At 31.8% G+C, this 11,029-nt stretch overlaps 1 long non-coding RNA gene across 2 annotated transcripts; it reads right to left on the minus strand.

Moving 5' to 3' along the window:
• Window positions 1-9,937: 9,937 nt before the first annotated feature.
• LOC140433506 (uncharacterized) lies at window positions 9,938-10,450 on the minus strand. 2 transcript variants are annotated; one of them, XR_011949995.1, is made up of 3 exons: window positions 10,237-10,450; window positions 10,099-10,183; window positions 9,938-10,044 (listed from the first exon to the last, which is right to left on the minus strand). It is a non-coding gene; the product is annotated as an uncharacterized lncRNA (long non-coding RNA). The 2 variants fall into 2 exon arrangements; XR_011949996.1 differs by having other exon boundaries at window positions 9,994-10,041.
• Window positions 10,451-11,029: the final 579 nt, after the last annotated feature.

An 11,029-nucleotide genomic window follows, 5' to 3' on the forward strand; every position in this document is an offset into this window, starting at 1 on the left:
TCCATCTTTACTCGTACTGGCAGCAAATTCTCTCTTTTTTAGTTTGGCACTACCAACATATTGTGGCAAATATTTCCGATCGATTTTAAATGTACAAACTAAGTGGGTATTTCGATTCAGCATATGATATGCCAATGAAAGGGTAGTGTAGTAATTGTACGTGTATAAAACTCTACCTTCATCCAGAAGATTGTCGATGAGCTCTATTACTACACTATCAGCAACGCCAATCTCTCGATTTTTATACTTCCACAGTGTGTAGACTTATTGCAGGTCTATCCTTTTTCACAACACGACTTTCACATAAAAAATTTTATGCCATATTTGTAGCGTTTATTGGGCATAAAGTATCGGAAGTCCAATCGTCCTTTCTATGGAATTGGACTTTCATCAATCCAAATTGTTCTTCCAGGCGTATAAATTTTTTAGAACTTTAGAACTGTTGTACGATAACAGAAGCATTTTTAAAATAATTTCGAATGTGTGTCTGGACATTACAGACCTCCCTAGTAGGAAATTATAAAAAGTATCTGTTTGCCAATAGTCGCGAAGAACTGGTACTTTCAATAATGCCATTCATCCAGCAATAGCAACGAATCAATATATTTCTGTTTTATCAACATAATGAAGTCTGGATCGCTGAGAGATATCTTGACCACTCGTAAGTATTTGAGTGACGTAAAGATTTGTTTTATTATCTATTACACTAATTATGTCGTCAGTGAAGAACAGTTCAAAATATTCCAATAGTTTAGCATTTGCAAACATTGCGTTTTATATTTATTTCAGATCACTTTTGTATTCTGCAATAAATTCAAACTCAATAGGATTATTTTCTTGACACATCTCCCATACTACATTCTTTAGCTGATTTTCGTTTAAAGCTGTTGATGTACATGGTTGATGGTTGTCATCCCTGAAGGTTGGACTAGAAGCTGATGAAGGTACTTTTAAAGTCAATTTATGATCAAAATATATTCAATCGAATCTGAATTTAATTCGAATGTCTCACTTCATACAATCAGGATCGTCATACAAATCCTCACTTGAAAAGTCCATTATTATTATTTGTTCACTACTATAGATATAACTGTTTTTCTAAATAGGTAACTACAAAATCTGTTCATTAACACTATTTTTAGTAAATCACTTCAAATTTAAAACAAGAAGAAACATTTTGTGAGTCTTTTTTAAAAATGACTCTCTTAACAATGAATAATATATTCGAAGTGGAGTTATAAAATGTTTTTTCTATAAGTATTTTTAATATGTTTCACCATCTCAAACAAAAAAAAAATCCACAATAATGTCATGTGTCCTATAGGACACATTGGCCCCTATTTCTATTTTTTTTAAACTATCTTAGAGGCCGGTGTATCTTATAAAACACAAGCTAAAAATGTCAATCAAAATAAAAAATAATCAAATTTCTTAACCCATTTATGCCCAACGGGTCGTTAACGACCCAATTAACAAAAATATGTTCCAAGCAAATAGGTCGAATTTACCAGTGGCCGTTTATTTACAAGTTCATTCCTGACTATGCAAGTAAGCAGTTTATTTATTGCAAACCGTTTACTTCACTCGTAGTTTTCATACAGTGTACATCAAAATAGACCTTGAATAAATAACGTTCATGCGTGGCTTCATTCAAAAATGTGTAAGTACATTTAAATAAATCATTTTATTAATTAAATTCATTTTATATAGTTAAACACAAGTTGTTTTAACACATTATAATATTACTAGTATGAAAATAATTTTATATATATGTCATAAATATAATATTATATTTTGATGGGTCGTTAACGACCCGTTGGGTACATATGACATCATAATGAGAAAATTTTGTTTTAGTAAGAAACCATTATCTACTGCAGAAATTCTGAAGGAAATAGAAAAAATTAAAAATGGTGAGGATATACCGGATGATATATATATTTTGCCTCCAGATAATAATGGCTTAATCGGTTTAATGGTTAACCGATTCGGATTCTGGAGACGAGGAATGTAATGATCCGGATAGACTAAAATAGAGGTCAATTAAATGCCCATGCTGAAGTACATTTTCAGAATGATGAGAAAAACATAGAAAATAAAGTTCTTCAAGAGTCATCTGATTTTAATGTAAAACATAGAACAAAAAAAAATAAAGAAAATGCTACGCAAATGGTCGAACATGATAAATTTGCCAACACTACATGCCGATTCCAATCTACTGAGATTACCAGTTTTAACACTTACTTCTGAAAGTAACCCAGTTGGATTTTTTGAATTGTTCATGAGCAGATAAATAATAGAGTATTTAATTAAAGAAACAACAAATTATGCTGCCTCAAAAAATCAAAATATTTCAATTGAAATTGACGAATTTTATGTATTCTTGGGGAATTTTAATTTTAAGTGGATACGGTCCATTAGCAAGGCGAAGAATGTATTGGGAAAACTCCGATGATACACATAATATTTTAGTAACGAAGTCTTTAAGACGCAATAGATTTGAAGAGATATATTTAGATATTTTCATGCTGCAGACAACAACCACCTTGACGAAAATGATAAATTGGCCAAGATTAGACCTTTCATCGACAAATTAAATACAAAGTTTTTAAGGTTTGCTCCCATTGAAAATCAAATTTCTATCGACGAATCTACGATTCCTTACTTTGGTCGTAATGGATGCAAACAATTTATTCGTGGCAAACCAATAAGATTTGGCTATAAAGCATGGTTAATGACTTTATCAAATGGATATTGCCTAAATTTTGACATATATCAAGGACGAAAATCAACAAATGGTGCTGATAAAAAGTGTGGATTAGGAGAAAGTGTGGTGTTGACCTTTGCAGATATTTTGCGAAACACATACATAGATATAAAATTTTCCTTCTATTTTATAACTTCTTTACGAGCATATCTTTGAAATCATCAATTGCAGAAATGGGGTTTAGTGCCACTGGAACTGTACGCGAAAACAGAACAGAAAAGTGTTCTTTAGAAGATAAAAGAAGTATGACAAAACAACCAAGAGGATATTATTTTATCTCTTTTGACGACAGCACTAAAATTGCGGCTGTAAAATGGAAGGATAATAATAGGTCACCATATTATCTAATCAGCATGGAATTGAGCCAATCCAAAAAGCAAGCCGATATTCAGCAAAAGAAAAACAAAAAATTCAAATGGATCAACCATTTGTAATTTTGGAATCCAACGTATTTATGGGAGGAGTCGACTTGATGGACAACATTTCGAACTATAGAATAAAAATACGTGAAAAAAAAATGATACTTTCCAATATGGATTGGATTCTGGATGTTCGTGTAACTAATGCTTGGACACTAGCACGACAATTTGGATATAAAAATGACAACTTGGAATTTAGAAGACATATAGCTCGTACATTATTGTCTAATTATGGAAAACCAGCCCGTTCTACCGGATCTCAAAATATTGCAATAATTTCTGCTCCATCCACATCAACACAGCATCTTATCATTACTGGTGCTCAAAGAAGAAGATGTCGTGTATGTTTAAATAAAACTACAAAAGCATGTGATAGATGTGAAATTCCACTATACGATAAATGCTTTAAAGATTATCATACAAACTATTTTAGGCCTTATTAATATATTTTAAAAATAATATAATTAAACTACGCCTAATTCGTTGTTTTTATTTTAGGGAGTAAATGTTAAATTTGTTAGAAGAAAATAAAATAAAATGTAATTGCATAAAAGTTATTATTTTTATTTTGTACCCCTATGTGCCTAACGGGTCGTTAACGACCAAGCCTGCTTTTGAAAAATTTTTTTAGTAATTTTTCTGGGCATTTTAGGGTATTTTATTACATTCTTGAGAAAATCATTAATATATTTGACAAAAATAGTTGTGAGCATAAATGGGTTAATTCACGTTGACTTAAGGTAGTGTTTTCAAAAAAAGTCAGTAAAAATTTAAGTTCTATGCTTTAGCAGTCAACCTGTTAATAGAAATGTGCAAAAAAGAAAGGTAGGAATATCTTATGACAAATTACCAATACTACAAAGAAACAATGAACTACCTTAAAAGGCTGGTACAACTGCTTGAAGTACATCAAAGATTGTATCTTTGGCCAGTCAATACAACGACGAAGACGTTTACATACTTGTAAACTCCACCAAACTTTATTAATCTGTTTAAACATAAAAAAGTATTCGACTAATTTTATTTTAATTTTGATTAAAAATAAAATTTCGTACAGAATTTTAAGTGGTTATAGCATGTTTACCCATAAAAATTTGCTTTAATATCTGGAAAAACTTTGGTAATTTCACCTGGATTTCGCAACATATAACTTCCGCAATTTCGTCACTTACAGCTAAACAAATAAATCAGGGAAACAGAAACAGCCATTTTATTATCTCCAGATTTATATCTCATATCGTAAAGCGGTCCGAGCTTCTAATTTGATTTTATAGTGGTAGTAAAGCTCATTATTGTTTAAGGGCATATTAGACTCAAAAGGGAAATTGTAAGGAGGAGAAACTAAGTGTAATTTGGCACGAGATGGCCGTTTTATAGACATAAGACAGTGTAGTACAGGAGCCTATTAATGTAGTTTAATATTTTGTTTCGAGATTCATAACCAAACATTAGGCTGAAAACGTCAACATGACGTTTTTTTTTTGAAAGAGATATTAAAAAATAATAATTGGGGAAATAGGACTCTTACCACGGTTATTATTGTGACGAAGGCGTATAAAAAAATAATGTGAAATTTTAATAGTACATACTTATTTTTTATGTTCTGTGCATCTACTTTGAATTACTTAAACACATTCAACATATTATGGCAATTAACTTAAGCACTACTATATTTGTGGGTCCTAAATATCGCCCGAGGACCTGTATATCGCTTACTCCGGTTAGTAATTCAGGGCAAAATCGAAGGAAAACGCTGGGTTGGAAGAAAACAACTGTCCTGGCTGCGTATCATTAGACAATGGACAGGTGGAACGGTCGAACAATTGTTTCATTTAGCTGTTGATCGAGAATTACTTCATCAGCTTGTTAATACGACGATAACCAACTCTTAAAAACAAGGACGGCACACAAAAAAGAAGATATTTTTTGGTAGGGGAGCACGGGACACATTAAAACACGGGGACCTTGAAACATTGTTCGTATTTCAAATTCTGGCGGGTAAATGAGAACCTGTTACTGTCAGTAGCGCTTCGGTCGACACCAGAACTAGTGTTTGTTTCGTTATAATCTCAGTTGTAATTTGGATGCGGCTAAGGAAATTGTTTTCTTTGTGACAGAACTGTTTTTCTGTGACAAAACTAAATTGTTACGTTCGGACATCATTTGATATTTAGGTAAAAACTGCAATATTTTAATCAGTTGAGTAGCATTATTTGAAACGTTTATATTTTCTGAATTGTTTTTATGCATTTTCTTTTCTATAATTGTTATGTTTTTTGTGAATTTGGTATAAAATAAAAATACGGACGTTTGGGGTACAATGAAAGATAACTCGACGGGGCAATTTAAAACGTTTTAAGCTATCCCATTAATATTTAATCAAAATAATATTTTTATTTTTGTTCCAGTATAAGTCAAAATCATCAGAGAAAACCCAATAAAGGTTTGCTTCTCGAGACTGACATAAAAGATGCAGTACAGGTCGTTTGTCAAGGCCACTCCATCAGGCGGAAAGCCGAATTAAAAAATGTAAACTACGTAACATTATCTAGGTATGTGAACAAAAAATCGGCAATGAGGGAGGTACAAATTTAACGTATGTTCCGCACTACAATATCCGACAGTGTACAACAAGAAAATAAACTGGGAGAGTAATTGTTAATGTGTTCCCAAATGTTTTATGATCTTCCAGTGGCGGAATGCAACAAAGTTGCCTATGACATGACGGTAATAAATAAAATAAAATATTAAATTTCATACGACGCTAACAAATTGGCAGGACAAGATTGGTTCTATGTGTTTTTGAAAAGAAGTCCATCGCTCAGTCAAAGAACGCCTGAGGGATGTAGTTTGGCCCGAGCTACTTCTTTCACAAGGGCAAATGTAGAAGTGTTTTTAGATAATTTGCAAGCAGTGTACAAAAATCCTTACTTTGCAGATGGAACACGAGTATTTAATCTGGACTAAATAGGCATATAATACGCCTTTAAATGCTAAAGTGGGAAAATAGAGGAATACAAATAGATGGAGAAACGCTCAATCATCTGCGTTTTGCTGACGATATAGTACTTATTACCAAAGATCTGGGTGAAGCACAACAAATGGTATAAGAATTAGAAAACGTATCTTTATCAATAGGTTTAAAAATGAACATCAGTAACATCAAATTTATGACAAATTTAGTTCCCAGCGATCACCTAATCATCCAAAATCTAGTGGTAGAATTGACAGAAAGTACATATATCTTGGGTAGTGAAATCAAAATAGGCAAGGACAACCAAATCTGCGAATTTCAACGACGAATAACACTTGCTTGAGCGGCGTATGGTTCACTAAGAGACATCTTTAAGAGCAACATCCCGATAGCTATGAAACGGAAGACATTTGACCAATGCGTTCTTCCTATTATGACATACGGAGCAGAAACTCTCACGCTCACAAACACAACAGCACTAAAAATACGAAAGGCACAAAGGCGCATGGAAAGATCAATTTTCGGCGTGACAAAAAACGACAAAATAAGGAATCAAGACTTAAGGAAAAGAACAGGTATCAGTGATGTCGTCGAACGTATAGCTAAGCTGAAATTGAATTGGGCAGGTCACATAGCGAGATTGAAAGACAATTGATTGAAAGATGGACCAGAAAACTAATTGACTGGCGCCCACGAGAAGACAAACGCAGCAGAGGACGACCACCAACGCGCTGGATGGACGACATTAGACGAATATCCAAGAAATTGCAACAAGAAGCACAGAACCGTGAAGAGTGGCGAAAAATGGGAGAGATCTATGTCCAGCAGTGGACAAAAGAGGTTGCATGATCATGATGATGATGATGTAATAGGCATATGCACAGTTCAGAAGCCTCAACATGTTATTGCATCTCAGCGAGCGTCAACTGTATCCCCCCGTCATGATATTTTTACGTGTACACTTTAAGCCTCACATGGTGCAGAAAGCCCCTACTCGTACTCTTGGTTTGGCAAATCCATCAGGCTGGATGACTTCTTTATTTTTTGTTGAAGTTATAAAACATTTCATCCACCACTCAAAAAGCAGCATGCAATCGCCCACTCTGATATTATGTGACAATCACGTAAGTCATTTATCATTTGAGCCATTTAATTTGTGCAAAGAAAATGGAGAGACTATGTTAACTTTTCTACCACATTCCACCAATAAATTGCAACCGTTAGAAGCTGAAATATTTAAGCCGTTCAAAACGTATGTATGTAATGCTGCAATAGATACTTGAACCATGGAGCATCCTCGACAAACAGCAAATATTTACTCATTTTAACAGCAGTACTCCAGAAATGACTGCAATTGCCAACAAAACGGCGGTATTAATAGCAAAAAGAGAAATGGTCAACCGGAAAATACCACACTTTATTAAGGACACCAAGAAAAAATCCAAAAAAAATGGAAGCGGTTCAGTTTTCATATGAAGAAGATGTAGTCAATTACATTGAAGACATTTTCATTTTTAACGAAAACAAATTTATAGATCTTGATAGGTCAGCTATTAAAAGTAATTATGTACTGGTGGAATATAAATTAAGTAACCATAATTGTAAGTTCTACGTTAGACTTGTTATGAAAGAAAAGAATGCAAGCGGAAATTTCGAAGTGAAGTTTTTTAGAAAAAAAGGACAGAACACCTTTGTAGAACCACAAGTTCCAGATGTATTAATAGTTGTTGAAAATAGCATTAAGATAATGGGGGCTATGATGTATCATTTACGTAAATAATTACATACTAGTGTAAAATTCAGAAAACGTACATCAGATTACAGTTCTCAAAACATAATATGTAAAAACGGTATGATGTATCATGCCCTGCGTTGCTATGCGTAAAATGACCAAGCCACAGCAGAAAATTACATAAAACGTTATTATCGGTTCTGTCATATCCTGAAGATCTGTCAGATAATTCAAATTAACCTACCTTTGGCTTCTTGTTTGTTTTTGAAAAAATGGATTTTGTAAATTTATTACTCAATGAATTGAATGATGTTGCAGAAAGAAATTATGTAAATGTAGAGCAACGTCAGTTACGGGACACCAGTAACACATTTGAAATAGATATCCAGCTCTAACTAAATTGCAATAGAATTAAAGGTTCTCTCCCTACTTAATTTTGTAGGAAATGGAAGTTACCAAAAATGTACTGGTAACAACCTGTTATTTTCAATGGAACAAAGTACATTTAGTAAAGTATTAACAGAAATAGCTGTAGGGATAGTGGAACACTTGGTGCCAAAATGGTGAAAAAGATGAAGTACAGACTGTAGTTCTCATGGAAATGATTCCAAAGGAGGCAAATCAAAACAATGGTTGGGTGTTGGAAGCACAGAGAATCAGAAGTGTTATTGCTGCAAACTTTGTGTAGTGAAACAAAAACTTATTAATATTTTCATTATTTATTTATTTCACAATGATAAATAGTGATATAGTTTTATAATCAAATATAGTTCAAAACAAACAATCTAAAACATATTACTAAGTGGCTCAATTTTTTTTAAATGTTTAGATAATACAAAGATATTATATTGCTGCAAACTGTATTATAACATATTAAATTAAAAATGTTTATATATTGTTAAAAACAAAAACATAAATCATGTATGTTACATTTAATTACAAAAATGACACAACACTAACAAAATAAAAATATATTACAACCTGGCTCAAAGGTTTTGAAAACCCTTAGAGAATATAAAGAAGTGTTATCGCTGCAAATGTTATGTTATAAAATATTTAAATAAAAATGTTTATCCTCAGTTTATTTTATAATTATATGATTTATATTTATACAAACTTTGTGTTATAAAATTGTTAAATAAAAATGTTTAAAAACATAAAACCTGTATGTTACAATTCATTGCAAAAAGTTTAAAACAAACAAATTTAAAATATATTACAAAGTAGTCCAAAATTTGTTAAAACCCTTGGAAAATTAAAACATACAAGTAAAGAATACAATGTCAAAAATTAACACAAACCTTAAATATACCACAAAGTAAACCTACAAATACACCTAAAATATACTACTACAAAGAACAACGTTTGTAGCACAGGCATTACAACTTTGGGTTGTATAGAACATTTGTGGAACCTGACATAAAATTCATTAAGGTAGCATACCTTACATGGATAGAGCATTTCATCAGGCAAGAGGTAGGTGCAACAGTCGGAAAGGTTTTTAACAGAAGAGGGCTGATGGGACAGTAAAGCTGAGGAAGACCAAGACTTAGGTATCAAGACAATTTAGAGGATGATTTAAAATCTATTGGAGTTAGAATGTAGAGAAGAGTTGGTAGACACAGGGGTGAATGAAGGATTGTCCTAAAGAATTATTTGTACAAGCACAGGGTTTTACATTACAGCTCTGTTAAAGCTGCAAACATATATTCCTGTGTTGCATTGATGTTGACTAATGATAATTGTAAAACAAACTAAAATATATTACAAATGGTCCAAGTGTGCTCATAACCCTTAGAGAAATGAAAGTATTATTCCTGCAAACTTCCGTGTTGTAAAATAAAAAAAATAAAAACAAATTGTTAAATAAAAGTGTTTATAATTAGTATATTTCATAATGATATGTAGGTACATATTTATGTTACAATTAGTTACAAAATCAAAAAGAATAACACAAAGATCAAGACAAAACAAAAAATCTGAAACATATTACAAAGTGGCTAAACAATTTTGAGTTATAAAATTGTTAAAAAAAAATGTTTATATTCAGTTTATTCCATAATTGAGATATAATTTTATAAAGGATATGTTTATAGAATTTTAAATAAAACTATTGCATTTTTAATTTTTACAGGTTGACTTCCTTTTCCTTCTGAAAAATATTATACACCATAATAAACATAATACATCAATAATTAATCTTTACTTTTAAACTCCAATGTATTTATAATCTGGGGCTCCCCAAGATGAATCTTTGAAATGAGTTGCAAAATCTTCCACTCATTGAACACCTAAAAATTTAGCATTTATTAAATTTGATAGTAACAAAAATTAATCTTCTTACATGTCTTCATTGTTCTCCTGTTTTTTAGGGCCACCATCTACTGTATTTACCATGATAGCAAATTCCTCTCACAATTGGGCTACTTTCTTAGCCTTCCTTGACTATTTTGCCAGTAAGCACTATTTATTTTTATGAAGTCTAACATCACTTACAATTGTTTCCTGGTTGTTTTCTTTTTAATTGAAGCCATTAGTTTATTTTATTATAATTATAAAAAAATAATAACTTGTTTCCACAAATTACATACAATAACATAACCTAACTAAGAGCGAAAACGGCACCTAATTTTAGACAGCTTAAAAATTACATTTACATATAGATAAATTACATATCAAGGTAGGCAACCCGTTATACGTAGTTCTTACATCATACCGATTTGAAAATTTTTACATAAATGTGTTAAAATCGGAGTTTACAGCATGTAATTATTTCACATAAACGATACATCATAGCCCTCAAAATTTTGGAGAACCCAGTTTTTGCGGATCAACCCAACGCCAAAAACAATTTATTTCTTTCGGAATCGACTTCACTAATTTAAATATTGGGTAACTACTATATTCAACGTTTGTATTATTTTTCCTTTGATTTTATATTATTTTTTTATTATTGGAATAAAACTATAGCATAGCACTTTTATTGGGCATACTTCTAAAGCAATCTTATTGGTTTATTTTACAACTTGATCGTATTTATATGTTACATTGAACCATATGTATGTTACATTGTGCCCTAGTGGTGGGGCACAATGAAACATTTTTTTTAAACTTGAATTGATTATTACTCAATTACT

This window comes from Diabrotica undecimpunctata, chromosome 2 (genome assembly GCF_040954645.1).
Source record: "Diabrotica undecimpunctata isolate CICGRU chromosome 2, icDiaUnde3, whole genome shotgun sequence".
Taxonomy (NCBI): domain Eukaryota; kingdom Metazoa; phylum Arthropoda; class Insecta; order Coleoptera; family Chrysomelidae; genus Diabrotica; species Diabrotica undecimpunctata.